Source organism: Squalius cephalus (genome assembly GCF_949319135.1).
Source record: "Squalius cephalus genome assembly, chromosome: 14".
In the NCBI taxonomy this organism is placed as follows: Eukaryota; Metazoa; Chordata; class Actinopteri; order Cypriniformes; family Leuciscidae; genus Squalius; species Squalius cephalus.
This window is the reverse complement of record NC_137135.1, coordinates 2109412-2122500: the sequence shown is the minus strand read 5'-3', so window position 1 is coordinate 2122500 and position 13089 is coordinate 2109412. Positions and strand designations below refer to the sequence as shown.

The following is a 13089-nucleotide window of genomic DNA, read 5'->3' as shown; positions in this document are numbered from 1 at the left end:
CTTCAGTGCCAGTGGAGACGGAGCCCAGCGCCGGCATCTTGCTCTTCTTCTGCGGGGAACGGAGAGAGTCGGTCAGTGTTCAGCTGTTCCTCTCGAGGAGAGCGAGGGTGTTGGCCTTACACACGCTCACGCATGACAGCTAACACCAACACACCCAAACACACGCTCCCAAACACTCACATGTGCCATTTGTTCACTGGAATTTGGCTCCTAAGTGTGTGGTGTGTGTGTGTGTGTGTGTGTGTGTGTGGGGTGTGTGTGCCTCCATCTAGTGGAGCCTCATGGTACTACTTTACTACAGATGCAAATGTTTTATATCTACTCTTCAGCAGTGTGTGGACCATCCCACTTGTTTACGCCGGACTACTGATCGCTGTTATGGGAATATTCCTGATGGAAATCTGACCCCAATGTAATTCATCTCCAGTCGAAAGTAGTGAGACATTTCCTTTCAATCCTGACAGAACGCTGATCAACTTACAGACACTCATTATGTCGTATGTATATCACATTTTGTGTCTGAAACTAAAGATGTGAACATTTCCTCAAATAACAAGCCCTGGGCATCTGAACCAGAGAAAAGCTGTGTTAATGACAGGAGGGCTGCTTTCTGTACCGGTAATGTGGAATTACAGTGTGAGAAAAGGAGACGTTTAAGGGGGAAATTCACAAGGCGAAATTTGATTTTAAATATAAGAAGTCCTCCTGTAGTCAATAGTTTTACACCTTAAAACTCATCTTTGATCACATGACACATTTAAACGTTTTTTCATTGAAAAAAATTTCTTCATGTCTTAAAATATCTTGAATGTAACTCGACACCCTCGCCTCATTTAGTATGCGCAGTTCTATGAATATGCAAATGATCCCCGCCTCCACTCACTCACTCAGCTCAGAGATCCACTGGTTGACGATCACACGTTGATCTGATTGGTTACAAGGTAGTTTGTGACGTCAGAAACACCAGCGATTTCAAAGCGTGTTTTTGAGACTGTCTTTGGTTCACTGCAGTTTTAAGGAGGAAATACTCAGCAATGCTGTCGACTTATGAATTTACACATGGTTTGTCTTAAAGCATATTAAAAACACCACATAGACACATAAACTACATTAAAAGCTGGATTTACACCACAGGGGGACTTTAACTGGTAATATAAGACAGGCATGGGAGGGATTAAACACATTACTGGGTAAAAGCCAAAGAAACGGCTGATCGCTCTGTAAGTAATAGTCAAATGTTTATTAATGTTTTTAATCATTTGTACTGTAGATTTGACACAGTGGAAGGCATGATGGAAAGTGATGAGATATGCAAAAATCTCCATTGGTCATCAATGCGGATGATGTCACAGCAAGTGTTGTAAAACTGAAGCCGAACGAGACGCTCTAAAATCTCGTCTTCTTAAAGATTGTGCTCTCAACTAAAAGAGTTTCTTTCAGACTCGTGCACAGCGCCAAAACCATGGACGTCTCAATGATTAGGCCTGTGCCAAAAAAGCCAGGTGTAAGTATGCTAAATTTTTTGGCTTATAACTTATATTTTGTAAAAGCATGGAGTGAGTTTTAGCCAGTCATGTGACCTCCACTCTATAATCCGGTTTGCAGATTCATCGGCACCGATCACTGATTTCTGGAACTATCGGTTATGTCTATTACACGACACAAGAGCGCCCTCTAGAGGCCAGATCAGCACTGCCACGCCTCTGCTGTTGGGCCTGAGACGCTACTCTGCACTGAGAGGAATCAGAGGATGATGAGACACTTCTGACAATGAAAATCTACTACAGAACACAGTCGTATTTTAAAATAACCAGTTTGTTGACTAGATGCAGTAAAGCGCTATACTTCAGCTTCCAAACACTTGGATATGCGCACACATTTAGTTAGAGCGAGCGGCCGTGTAAAGTTGCAACTATTTTACACGTTACACCTGCAAACACACGCTTGAACGGCCGTCGTGATCTGATTCTGGAAACTGGTCTTATAGTGTTGATATTCAAAGAGGGTCAGGGTTTCAGTGCCATTAAATATGATTACAAAAATGCTGTAGAAGTATTGTTCAATGTTACCTGTTAATTTCAACATTTACTACATTTATAAAACTAAAGTTTAGTTAACGCACCACAGTAACTAACATCAATGAACTGTGTGTGCACTTACACACACGCACTGACAAACACACTCACTTACACACACACACTCTCACACACACGTCTCCCAGATGTCCAGGCCGTCTGCAGATACTGTGAGAAACATCAAAGATCCAGAGTAACTGCAGGGGAATAAAGCCTCTTTATTGGGTTTTGCTGTTGTAAATCGCTGGAAGTCAAATACAAAAAAACAAAACTATGAACTCTTTTCCTTAAAAACACACAGAGAAGAGAGAGCTTCTCATAAACATGCTATTTTAAGCATTATAAAGCGACACCAGGGTTATTAATGTTTACGTAAATTAGCTGTTAAAAAACAAACAAAAAAACTGAAATGAAAACAAATTAAACCTAAATGCATGCATTTAAATAAAAACTAAAACTTAATTTTTTCAAGTAAAAATAAAGTCTTAATAAAGTCACAACAAAATCACTAAAATATAAACTGAAATTAAAATAAAAAATATAACTGAAAACTAACAAACTATGATAGTATATAAATCACAGTAAAAAACTCATGAAAATATGAATGACATTGCATTAAAATATCAAACCGAGCGGCATATGCAAACAAACAGCTTTTCTCAGAAATAACTGCAACCACAAATACTACATTTTAAAGTCTGATTTAAGCGTCTCTGTACCAACAAACGCAGAACAAATTTACCCTTCAGAAGTTCACAAACATCCCACCCTGTGAAAACAGAGCAAACTCACTCCAGTAAAGCATGCCATCATGAGCCACTTCTGCCGACCTTTGAAACTTTAATGGCCTGATATCGTTAGCACTTAATCTAAACAGCAGTGTTATCTCTGCACATTCAAATGACTGCAGCCGCTCTCTGGTCATGGGTGAGCACGTCATGTGACCCTGTGGAGATCATGTGACCTCTCGTGGAGAGTTGGAGTAAGTAGATTAAAGCCTTACAGATGCAGGACTGGTTTCCATTGCTCTGGAAAGTTCTGCTAGGGTGTAGCAGTGTTGACACAGCAAACACTACTGTGTGTTTGAGGGCTGCAAAACTTGGATCTTATTGAAATGTAATCAAATAAAGGACTTTGAGTACATATTTGACAGTCAGAGATAATCAACCAGGCACATTTGAATTATGTTACATTAACCAGACAAAATGTTCATTGTAACCACCAAAATACCTTATTTATACCATATTTATTACAGAACTTTGAAGGTAACATGGATTTATCCAACACATAAAAACAGCAAATATATACAAGGTTTCACACAAAATATTAAACCAGTGTTCTACATCAAAAACTAACTCTAATCTAATAACACAAACATGACTACTTGCCCTGATGTGACCTTTAGAAAACGTCTCGAGGTACGACTGTAACCCTTGGGCACGTTGGGCACATAGCCAGGTATAGGGTGAAGAAGGCTTTCACTCTCCCAGGGGCAAACTCCCGGGACCAGACACATAGAGGGCCTGGAGGTCCCCCGCTCTCTTGAGAGAAGTGATGGCCAGGAGAAAAGCCATCTTGAGCGTCAGAGTTTTATCTGAGGCCGACTCTAGGGGTTCGAAGGGGGCCAAGGACAGCCCTTCGAGAACCACGGCTAGATCCCAGGTCGGCTTGGGGGAACCGTACGACCAGCTGATGCGTGGAGAGCCACAATGGCAGCCATGTCCCCGAGTGTGGACGGGGTAAGACCAGCAGAGAGGCGATCTTGGAGGAACTCCCGGACTGTTAACAGGGTCCATGCCACGCTCTCTACACAAACTGGTGAAAACGTTTAATTTCTCGATCGCTCCCTCCCGGGGGGGGTCAGCCATCGGAGGCCCTGCTGGAGCTAGGACCTCTTTCCCGAAGCCTTCGTAGCCTGAAGTACGGCCCTCAGATCCGTCTTCTTATCTGAAGGCTTCGGGCGAGAACAAGCTCTTTGAGGGCGAGCTCTAGCAGCAACGCTCTCTCTCTGCTCCTGCCTGTGCGAGGAGCTCGTGGACGGCTGAGGCCCCTGCCTGCCTCCTTCTGAGATCTCGAGCGACGAGGGAGATCTGCTTAAAGGAGAACTCCGGTCAATTTTAACATTGAGCTCATTTTTTTGTACATTTGGAGTGCTGTCAATACAGAGAACAACGACAAAAATCGGTGTTGCCTACACTGTGTTATCCTATTTTTTAAAATTTGCACCCTGTTGACTTCAATGGGGCAAGTACTAAACCTGCTTTTAGCCTCTTAACATCCTTGATGTGTCATTACAAGTGCACAGGTCATGTGAGTGATTCCTTCAGAGTGAACACGGTGAATCTGACTGCAGTAGATGTGAAAGAAATGTATAAAAATGATGTTATTTAAGCCAGCGCAAATACCTGTGTTTACATCCTGTTTTCGGTGGAAGTCCAAAGTAGTCGATTGCCGAGTTCACGCGCATATGTTTAGTTACCTATGATCACGCGCGTGAACTCTGCAATCGACTACTTTGGACTTCAACCGAAAACAGGATGTAAACACAGGTATTTGCGCTGGCTTAAATAACATCATTTTTATACATTTCTTTCACATCTACTGCAGTCAGATTCACTCGTGTTCACTCTGAAGGAATCACTCACATGACCTGTGCACTTGTAATGACACATCAAGGATGTTAAGAGGCTAAAAGCAGGTTTAAATATTGCCCCATTGAAGTCAACAGGGTGCAAATTTTAAAAAGAGGATAACACGGTGTAGGCAACACCGATTTTTGTCGTTGTTCTCTGTACTGACAGCACTCCAAATTTACAAAAAAATGAGCTCAATGTTAAAATTGACCGGAGTTCTCCTTTAAAGGCTGCAGATTGTTTCTTCGCCTCCTGAAACCTGTGGACGACCTTCTTAACGGCATCGCCGAACAGGCCAGAAGGCGAGAGCGGGGCATCAAGGAGGAAAGCCCTGTCCTTCTCCTCGATGCCAGACAGATTTAGCCAGAGATGTCTCTCCGTTGCTACCAAAGCTGCCATGGAGAGGCCGATGGCCCGGGCCGTGATGTCATCAGGGGTGGACTGTGATGTCATCAGGGGTGGGCCCCTCGTCGCTGTCGATATCTTTGAGAAGGTTGGCCTGGTATCCCTGCATAACAGCCATTGTTTTACAGGCCAGCACCAGCCCGACCCGCCGCCATATAAGCCCTGCCCACCAAAGCAGAAGTAGAACGGCAGGGTTTAGTGGCCGGCGCCAGGGCTTTCAGGGACGGCGCAGCGTCAGGAGAGGGGTAACTAGCTAAAGCCTCCTCCATCATCCCATAACCGCTCTCTCTCAACCCCAATATATTGTTGTACCTGAGCTGCAGAAAGCACTTGTCCAACTTGCTTTTAACATGCGCTTCTTGCCTTTCACGTGGCCAGCTGATGTTAAGTGTGTCAACTCACAGCGCGAGTCAACCTCTACGAGCTCCTCGTACGTGGACACATGAAGCGGAGAGCTTTCTTCAACCTCCGCCGTGCCGATGCGGAGCACATCCACTTCCTCAGAAGCAGAAAGCTCAAGCAACGGACTCTCAGCCCGAGCGGAAGAAGCTGCTGGACGGGCTTACACACGGAGTGCGAGAGCATCAGCGTCAGCACCATCTGAGAGCCCCGATCTGAGTCGCCGCACCGCCTCAACGGACACGGGACCCGAGCTGCGGGGAGTTAGCGCAGGCAGCTCCCTCCAGAGTATACACAAAGATCATGTGTGTCCCCACCCGTGATGAATCTCGGACAGGGATGCACACACTGTCTAACTACTCGCTCGCCATTTTTTCTTTTAAATGCTTGTTTTCACTATGAATGACTCCAAACAGACAGACAACAGTACATCAGACAGATTCACAGAGCAGAAAGCTAACTCAGTTGTGTGCCGGCGTCTCTTTGTAGCTTCCATGAATGCCGTCACAAGCTACACCAGAACGCAGCGCCAATCAGGATTGGATTAGTTTCCTTCATACTACAGACACGTTACGCTCAGGACGTTCCCCAAAGATTAGTAACCGACGCAGTGCAAGTCCCCTCGAAAGGGAACATACCCTGAGAACACTGATCAAGCTCTGTGTGTTAAACTCTTGCAGTCTGTGTGGTAGAAGATGTCTATACACACCCAGAACAGGTCTGAAAAAGTTAAATTAATTATAATTATATTATAAAGTTTACCCTTTCCCATGGCCAGATTAAAGTCCTTTCTACCCCACATCCCCTTCCAACAGCCCCTAGTGGAAGATCGTTTGGATAAAACCAAATAGGATATGTGTGTGCAGTGGTAGACTGACACATGGCGACTGAAAACAGAGGTCAGTCCACTTGCTGGACAGTGTCTGTCGAGGAGATATACAGCTTAGGGCTGCTCGATTATGGCAAAAAACATAAGCATGATTATTTTGGTCAATATTGAAATCACAATTATTTAACACGATTATTGGTGGGTGATATGATCAAAGTCTTATTTCATGATATGAGTCATTTTAAATGTCAGTGAAATTTCACAATTATTAATACTTCAGCAAAAAATAATACTAGGTTAATGTAAGAAAAAGACTCCTCAAAACAGTTACAAAAGACAATTAAACAGTCAGCAATAAAATAAGAACAAAGAAACTAATTACAAACAAAACCGACAAACAATACAACAGAGCAAAAATACAAATTAAACAAACAGTGCTTTAGGTTTTTCAGTAAGATAGTGGTATTCGGGTCGGCGCCAATAGCCCCATGGTTAACGCGCCGACATATAGTGCAACTGCGCCCACGGCGACCCGAGTTCGATTCCCGGCTCGAGGTCCTTTGCCGATCCCCTTCCCCTCTCTCTCTACCCCACGCTTTCCTGTCAAAATCTCTACTGTCCTATCAAATACAGGCACAAAATTAAAGGTATAGCGGAGGATCTTTCCAAATTTTAGATAAGACCCGCCCTCTCCACTTTTTGAAAAGTTTGATTGATTCACCAGAATGATTGACAATTAGGAGGACCAATAGTATAGGTTACCCACCAGGAAGTAAAACATCCTCCGCTATACCTTTAAGTAACTGAAACACCAAAAACATAACTTGCAAAAAAAAAAAAAAAAGATAGTGGTATTCAGATAATTAATAGCCTACAGCAGAAATTGAATCATGTAATCAAATGTAAATTAGCACTGCTGTATACATTAAATATAAACTAATCCTTATTTAAAACAACAAAAGTAATTCATTCAAGAGCAGTGAGGGCTTTTATCTTTGTGTTTTAATGTTGGCTGCTGTCACTTTAAGAGCTGCACAGATTCAATTTACTGTTATGCACGCATTTCAAACACGCTTTCTTAAATGTTTACATTCACTTAAGACATGACCGGCTGTGTTTACGAGGATACATACCAAAACGGCATTTCGACATATTTGTGTGTAGGCTATTTGACCGTTTAGGCGCGTATCTGAAGCCCACAGTGTACTTCGCTTATGTATACTTGAGGCCACCGGGAACACCGTCTCTTTCGTGCCTTAATGCGCTTTAAATAACACTGTTTAATATCAAGCACGCCCCGCAGTTTAGCAACAGTAGGCTGTATTTTACATCACTCACTTATTCGGCTGATTTGGGTGTTAAGTTTGGCTTAGGGAGGAGCGAAAGCGCACCGATGTGAAGGTAGGAAAGTGCGCTGGATGGAATGCGGCAGCTGCACAATAATCGTTTTATCTCGATTATCTTGTTTTCATAATCGTTGTAAGACGAAATCGAAATTAAAATCGAAATACGATTAATCGCACAGCCCTACTACAGCTCGACACGTGCTCTGGGCCCCTGACAGTCAAAGGCCCCGGCCCCAGTTACTCAGTCCAATATCCAGCCGTGGTCGGTGTACACAACAGCTACACACTCTTAAAACTAAAGGTTCTTCATTGGCATTTATGCTTCCATAAAGAACCTTTAACATTCCATTCAACAAAAGGTTCTTTATAGTGGAAAAGGGTTCTTTAGATCAGGGGTTTTCAAACTGTGGGTCGCGACCCATTTGTGGGTCGCAGATTGGGAAGAGGTGGGTCGCGCAGTCACTATTGGCTGCAGCTAAATTTACGTTTCATGAATGACACACACACACAAACATTTTGCACGATATCAACGTTAAATAGAAATCGCTGTGAGATCGCATTACACAGGAGAATTCAAATGTCACGAAAGACGCTGCGTTTCCCAAAAGCGTCGTATGCCTTTAGTAGATCGTAAAACCGTTGCCACTTATCTCTACGATCAGCTTAGCTCCCGATGCTTTTGGGAAACGCAGCGGAGACCTGAATCAGCCTTTCGTGACATTTGAATTATCCGGTGTAATGCGATCTCATGCAGAATGCAGAGCAGTGATTGGAGTAAACGAGTTTCTTCTTGTTAATAATGCGCACATAACCGCTTAATGAACCGCGCCGCTCTGAGACGCTGAAATTGTTAACACAACATTTCGCAAGCGCGTGCTTCATGAAACAAATCGCACTGATTTCTCTGTCGTCTGTTCAACACAGCACTGTTGTCTTTCAGAGATATGGTCGTCGTAAGAGTGCGTTGTTTGCGTTCCCTTGCATGCATTTTGCTACAACGCAAAAAATATAGCCTATATATAAAAAGTATTTCACATGTACACACACGAGCACTAAAGTGTTTTCTGCGCTGAACAACGCAATGAGTTTAACAACACTCGCAGCATAAATATTACTATTGAAATTCTAGGTCATGGGTCTACTGTCAAATAAAATTATTAGTCTATTATATTTTTTATATTCTGATTTTTGTCATATCAAACCTTTGGTTATGATTAAGCTTACTTAATCTTTTTTCATTTCTTTAAATTTGTTCTGCCGTGTCTGGTAAATCAGTTGAGGCAGCAGACAAAAACTACTCAGTATTCTTCACATTATTTCAACAGCCATTAGGCTGTTAGGCTCTCAATTTTTGATAATGTGCCAAAAGTTTGTATTGCAATTAAACTTGTCATTCATACTATAACAAGAAAAAAACTGCTCCAAAGAGAACTAACGCCTCCCACCCCACATTCATGCTTTAAAATTATTTTATATTTTGGTGGGTCTTGAGATAGATTATTCTTGTCTAGGTGGGTCCTGGAATGGAAAAGTTTGGGAACCCCTGCTTTAGATTATTAAAATGTTCTTCACACTGAGACAATGAGGCAATCCTATGGCAGTGGTTCCCATACTGGGGTACGAGAGGAGACAGAGGTGTACGCCAACAAAACACTGAGTTTAATTCCACCACACCTTAAAATAACATTAAAGCAGGGGGTCATATACATGGCATCCAATCGGATTAGCTCATCTCCAGTGTCTTATTCGGCTGATTTGGGTGTTAAGTTTGGCTTAGGGAGGAGCGAAAGCGCACCGATGTGAAGGTAGGAAAGTGCGCTGGATGGAATGCGGCAGCTGCACAATAATCGTTTTATCTCGATTATCTTGTTTTCATAATCGTTGTAAGACGAAATCGAAATTAAAATCGAAATACGATTAATCGCACAGCCCTACTACAGCTCGACAAGTGCTCTGGGCCCCTGACAGTCACAGGCCCCGGCCCCAGTTACTCAGTCCAATATCCAGCCGTGGTCGGTGTACACAACAGCTACACACTCTTGAAACTAAAGGTTCTTCATTGGCATTTATGCTTCCATAAAGACATTTAACATTCCATTCAAAAGGTTCTTTATAGTGGAAAAGGGTTCTTTAGATTATTAAAATGTTCTTCACACTGAGACAATGAGGCAATCCTATGGCAGTGGTTCCCATACTGGGGTACGAGAGGAGACAGAGGTGTACGCCAACAAACACTGAGTTTAATTCCACCACACCTTAAAATAACATTAAAGCAGGGGGTCATATACATGGCATCCAATCGGATTAGCTCATCTCCAGAGGTTCATCCGTCAGACTGTGAGCAGACTCTGCTGCCTCAGCGAATCACGTCGGCCGCTCTCCACAGTGAGCTCTGACAGAGGGGATGAGCACAGATATAGACCGATTTAAGACTCAGTCTCTCTTTGATACAAAAACACTGTGTGAGTTATTTTTAATGTTGATGATATATTTCAATGAGCAATTTTTCCTGAATATCCACACGATTGCAAATGTGGCACTGATTATATGCAACAGTCCAACAAACAAAACGGTAAAATTAAGTGATATACATTTTAAACGCAGTATTGTTTATCTAGTTCGAGTGAAAGCCACAGCACAGCGGTGTTTCATTAGAGGACGAATCTGCAGCTTTGAAGGAGTCGGGAGTGTTTCCATTCTACGCTGTGAATTTAAATTGTGAGCAAATTTGGAATATCTCATAAAAATATTGGTCGACCGATATTGCTTTTATGAGCAGAGCACTTACAGAGCAGGGTGGCCGATGTAAAGCCATTATATATTTATATTTATTTGAATTAGGCTAATATTTAATAAATTAGAAATAAATAATTTGAAATATAATTAAAAAATAAATCTCTAAATTATACAGAATTACTTTAGATTGTAACTTCTTGATTCTGTAGTCACAAATAAAGAAATTGTTGGAAACAATATGAGTAAAAAGGAAGTAAACACTGTAGGCTGACCATCAGGTTATTTCCCGGTAGTGAGGTAAAAAAAAAAAAAAATAGCCTAATCATTAGTGTATCTAACTATATCTGTTCTATCTCATGTCTGTTGTGATGTTAAATGAAGCATTAAAAACTGAAGAGTGTTTCGACATGTCAGTGGGAAATGTACGGACACGTATGATCACATATAACATACTTCTGCACGAGACGAGAACACGTTTTTACCATTTCTTGGGTCAAGAAAGAGTCGCACGATATTCTTCCTCTCTAATGCTACTGTGAAATCCACAGTAATGATGCTTTCCTGTCATGTATCCTATCACACATCACATTCACTCTTCAGTAAGACCACAGAACGCAGGTTATGTGTTTACAGGAGAAATCAGGCTAAGGGCAGAAATCTGGCGGAGTCGATCGGTTTGTGACTTTACTGTGATAAAGATAAACGGGTTACCGCGTTTACATGAGCACTGCTGCTTATAGCCGGGTTAAGAACGCGCATGTGAACGCTGAAGGTGAAGTGAAACTGGCAGGTTTGGGCTTCTGTCGCTGAATCAACTATACTAATTTACTGGATTAATATTTATTTTGTTGACCATACATTAATAACAGTGAAAGAAATGAGAAGAACCAATATTTCTTGTTAAATAAGTAGCCTAGTTGTTTTGTAAGTCTGTGTTTGTGCTTCTGATTTCCACAGATTTGTGCTGTGTTCAGGCCTAAACACTGTTATTAGGCCTATATTAGTGGCACTATTATTATACATTTGTAATTATATTGTTATTAGTGTTATTGAATGATTTGTTAATGTGCTCTTGAAATAAAACAAAATGCTGACGAAATGATGCCGTTTTCATCTTGGCTCAAACAGCCACTGTCGGCCTATAAGAATGTGTGTGTGTGTTATAACACTCTTGACGATTGGTGAATAGATCACCCTGATATTCAATTAATGAGGGACGTCGTTTTCTAGCCGGTTTTAAAAACATTTTCATTGAGGATCTCAATCCTCTACACGCATGTCGGTGTCGCAAGTGTGGTTATGAGATGTCGTTACGAAATTAGGCAAGTTCCTAATATTAATAACACTAGCCTTATAATAATAGTAATAACGATAATAACAATAAATGAATACATGACGAGGCAACGATCATCTTGCAATGTTTGGACGAACATGTTTTGGTCCTGAGACTTCCACAGAAGATCTATGTACATGTTTTAATATTTGACCACTTCTTGCTATGAAGAGTTTCAAGCAGTGTAAGAGAGTGTAGTTCAGTTTCTTGGAAAGAACAACATATGCTAACAGAATTCACAAAAATGTTTTGATCTGGGGGTCTGAAACAAACATCCAAAAACACTGATAGAGAAAGCACACATTTGAAGGCTAGCCTAATTGGACTTTCATAGAACTGAGATATAGACCTTGTGAGAAGTCCTCTGTGTGACAACTAGCCCCAGTCTCTGAAGCGGAGCATAACTATGGGAAATATATTCAGATCTTGCAGAAATTCCCCGTATTTCCCGGTTTTCCCTCAGTGTGGGAGCCAGTGCAGGGCATCCAGAGCCATGATGAGCAGAACCACACCCACAGACACAGAACCACTGCAGAGAAACATCTGTGATCATCACACACACACACACACCGCTGACGTCATCGTGACTGACAGCTGTCTCAGTCTGGATCCACAGCGTTCACACACACACACACACACAGCATCGCGAGCTCAGAGTCACTGTTAAATATGGGTGTGATGATGTTGCGAGCGACGAGCGCGAGCGGGATCAATAAACTCTCTCCGGTCAAAGTGACGAGACGACAAATTCATTCATAACGCCATACAGCCATTCGCATACAGTTATGTATTGTATTATACGGATACTCCCACATAGCAGTGCGCGTGCCGGCGGATCAAACGGAACAGTGCACGTTCTCCAGGTTCTAAATGAGCATTTGTTGTACGATACCCAGTGAGTTGCCGGAGGGTCTCAGGTGTCCGCGGGCAGGCCGAACACGAGCGCTGGATCCCCGCAGAGAAACACGCCGGTCCCGGGAGTGTGGATGAGGCTGTCGAGGCTGTTACAGTGGGGAAAGCGTTACATTAGTCTCCACTCTCCACTACACACACATCCGAGAGAAACCCGACTTCCCAATCCTACTACTGTGAAGGTCTCGTTTTAATATTCATAAGCAGCGCTGTCGCTATTGGAAGGAAGCGATGCAACGTCAACACTGTGTAGACTAGTTAATATAAATGAGCCAAGCGACAGACTGTAGTAGCGCATGCCAGCTTTAAAAAATAAAAAATAAAAAATAATAATAATTATATATATATATATATATATATATATATATATATATATATATATATATATATATATATATATATATAGCCTATTATGGCAAGC

General features: G+C 42.1%; 1 protein-coding gene across 3 annotated transcripts in view; it reads right to left on the bottom strand.

Annotated features, from left to right (window-relative positions):
* The window catches only part of jakmip1 (janus kinase and microtubule interacting protein 1), a 57463-nt gene extending 44608 nt beyond the window's left edge, over positions 1-12855 (bottom strand). For 2 of the 3 annotated variants that reach the window (XM_079893408.1, XM_079893410.1), the window contains exons 1-2: positions 12649-12855; positions 1-49 (exon numbers count right to left, since the gene is read on the bottom strand). The exon at positions 1-49 is cut by the window's left edge and continues 182 nt beyond it. The gene's annotated coding sequence lies outside the window, so the exon portion shown is untranslated. Of the gene's footprint in view, positions 50-180; positions 210-12648 lie in introns of those variants that run through there. The other variant, XM_079893409.1, reaches the window with a different exon arrangement.
* Positions 12856-13089: the final 234 nt, after the last annotated feature.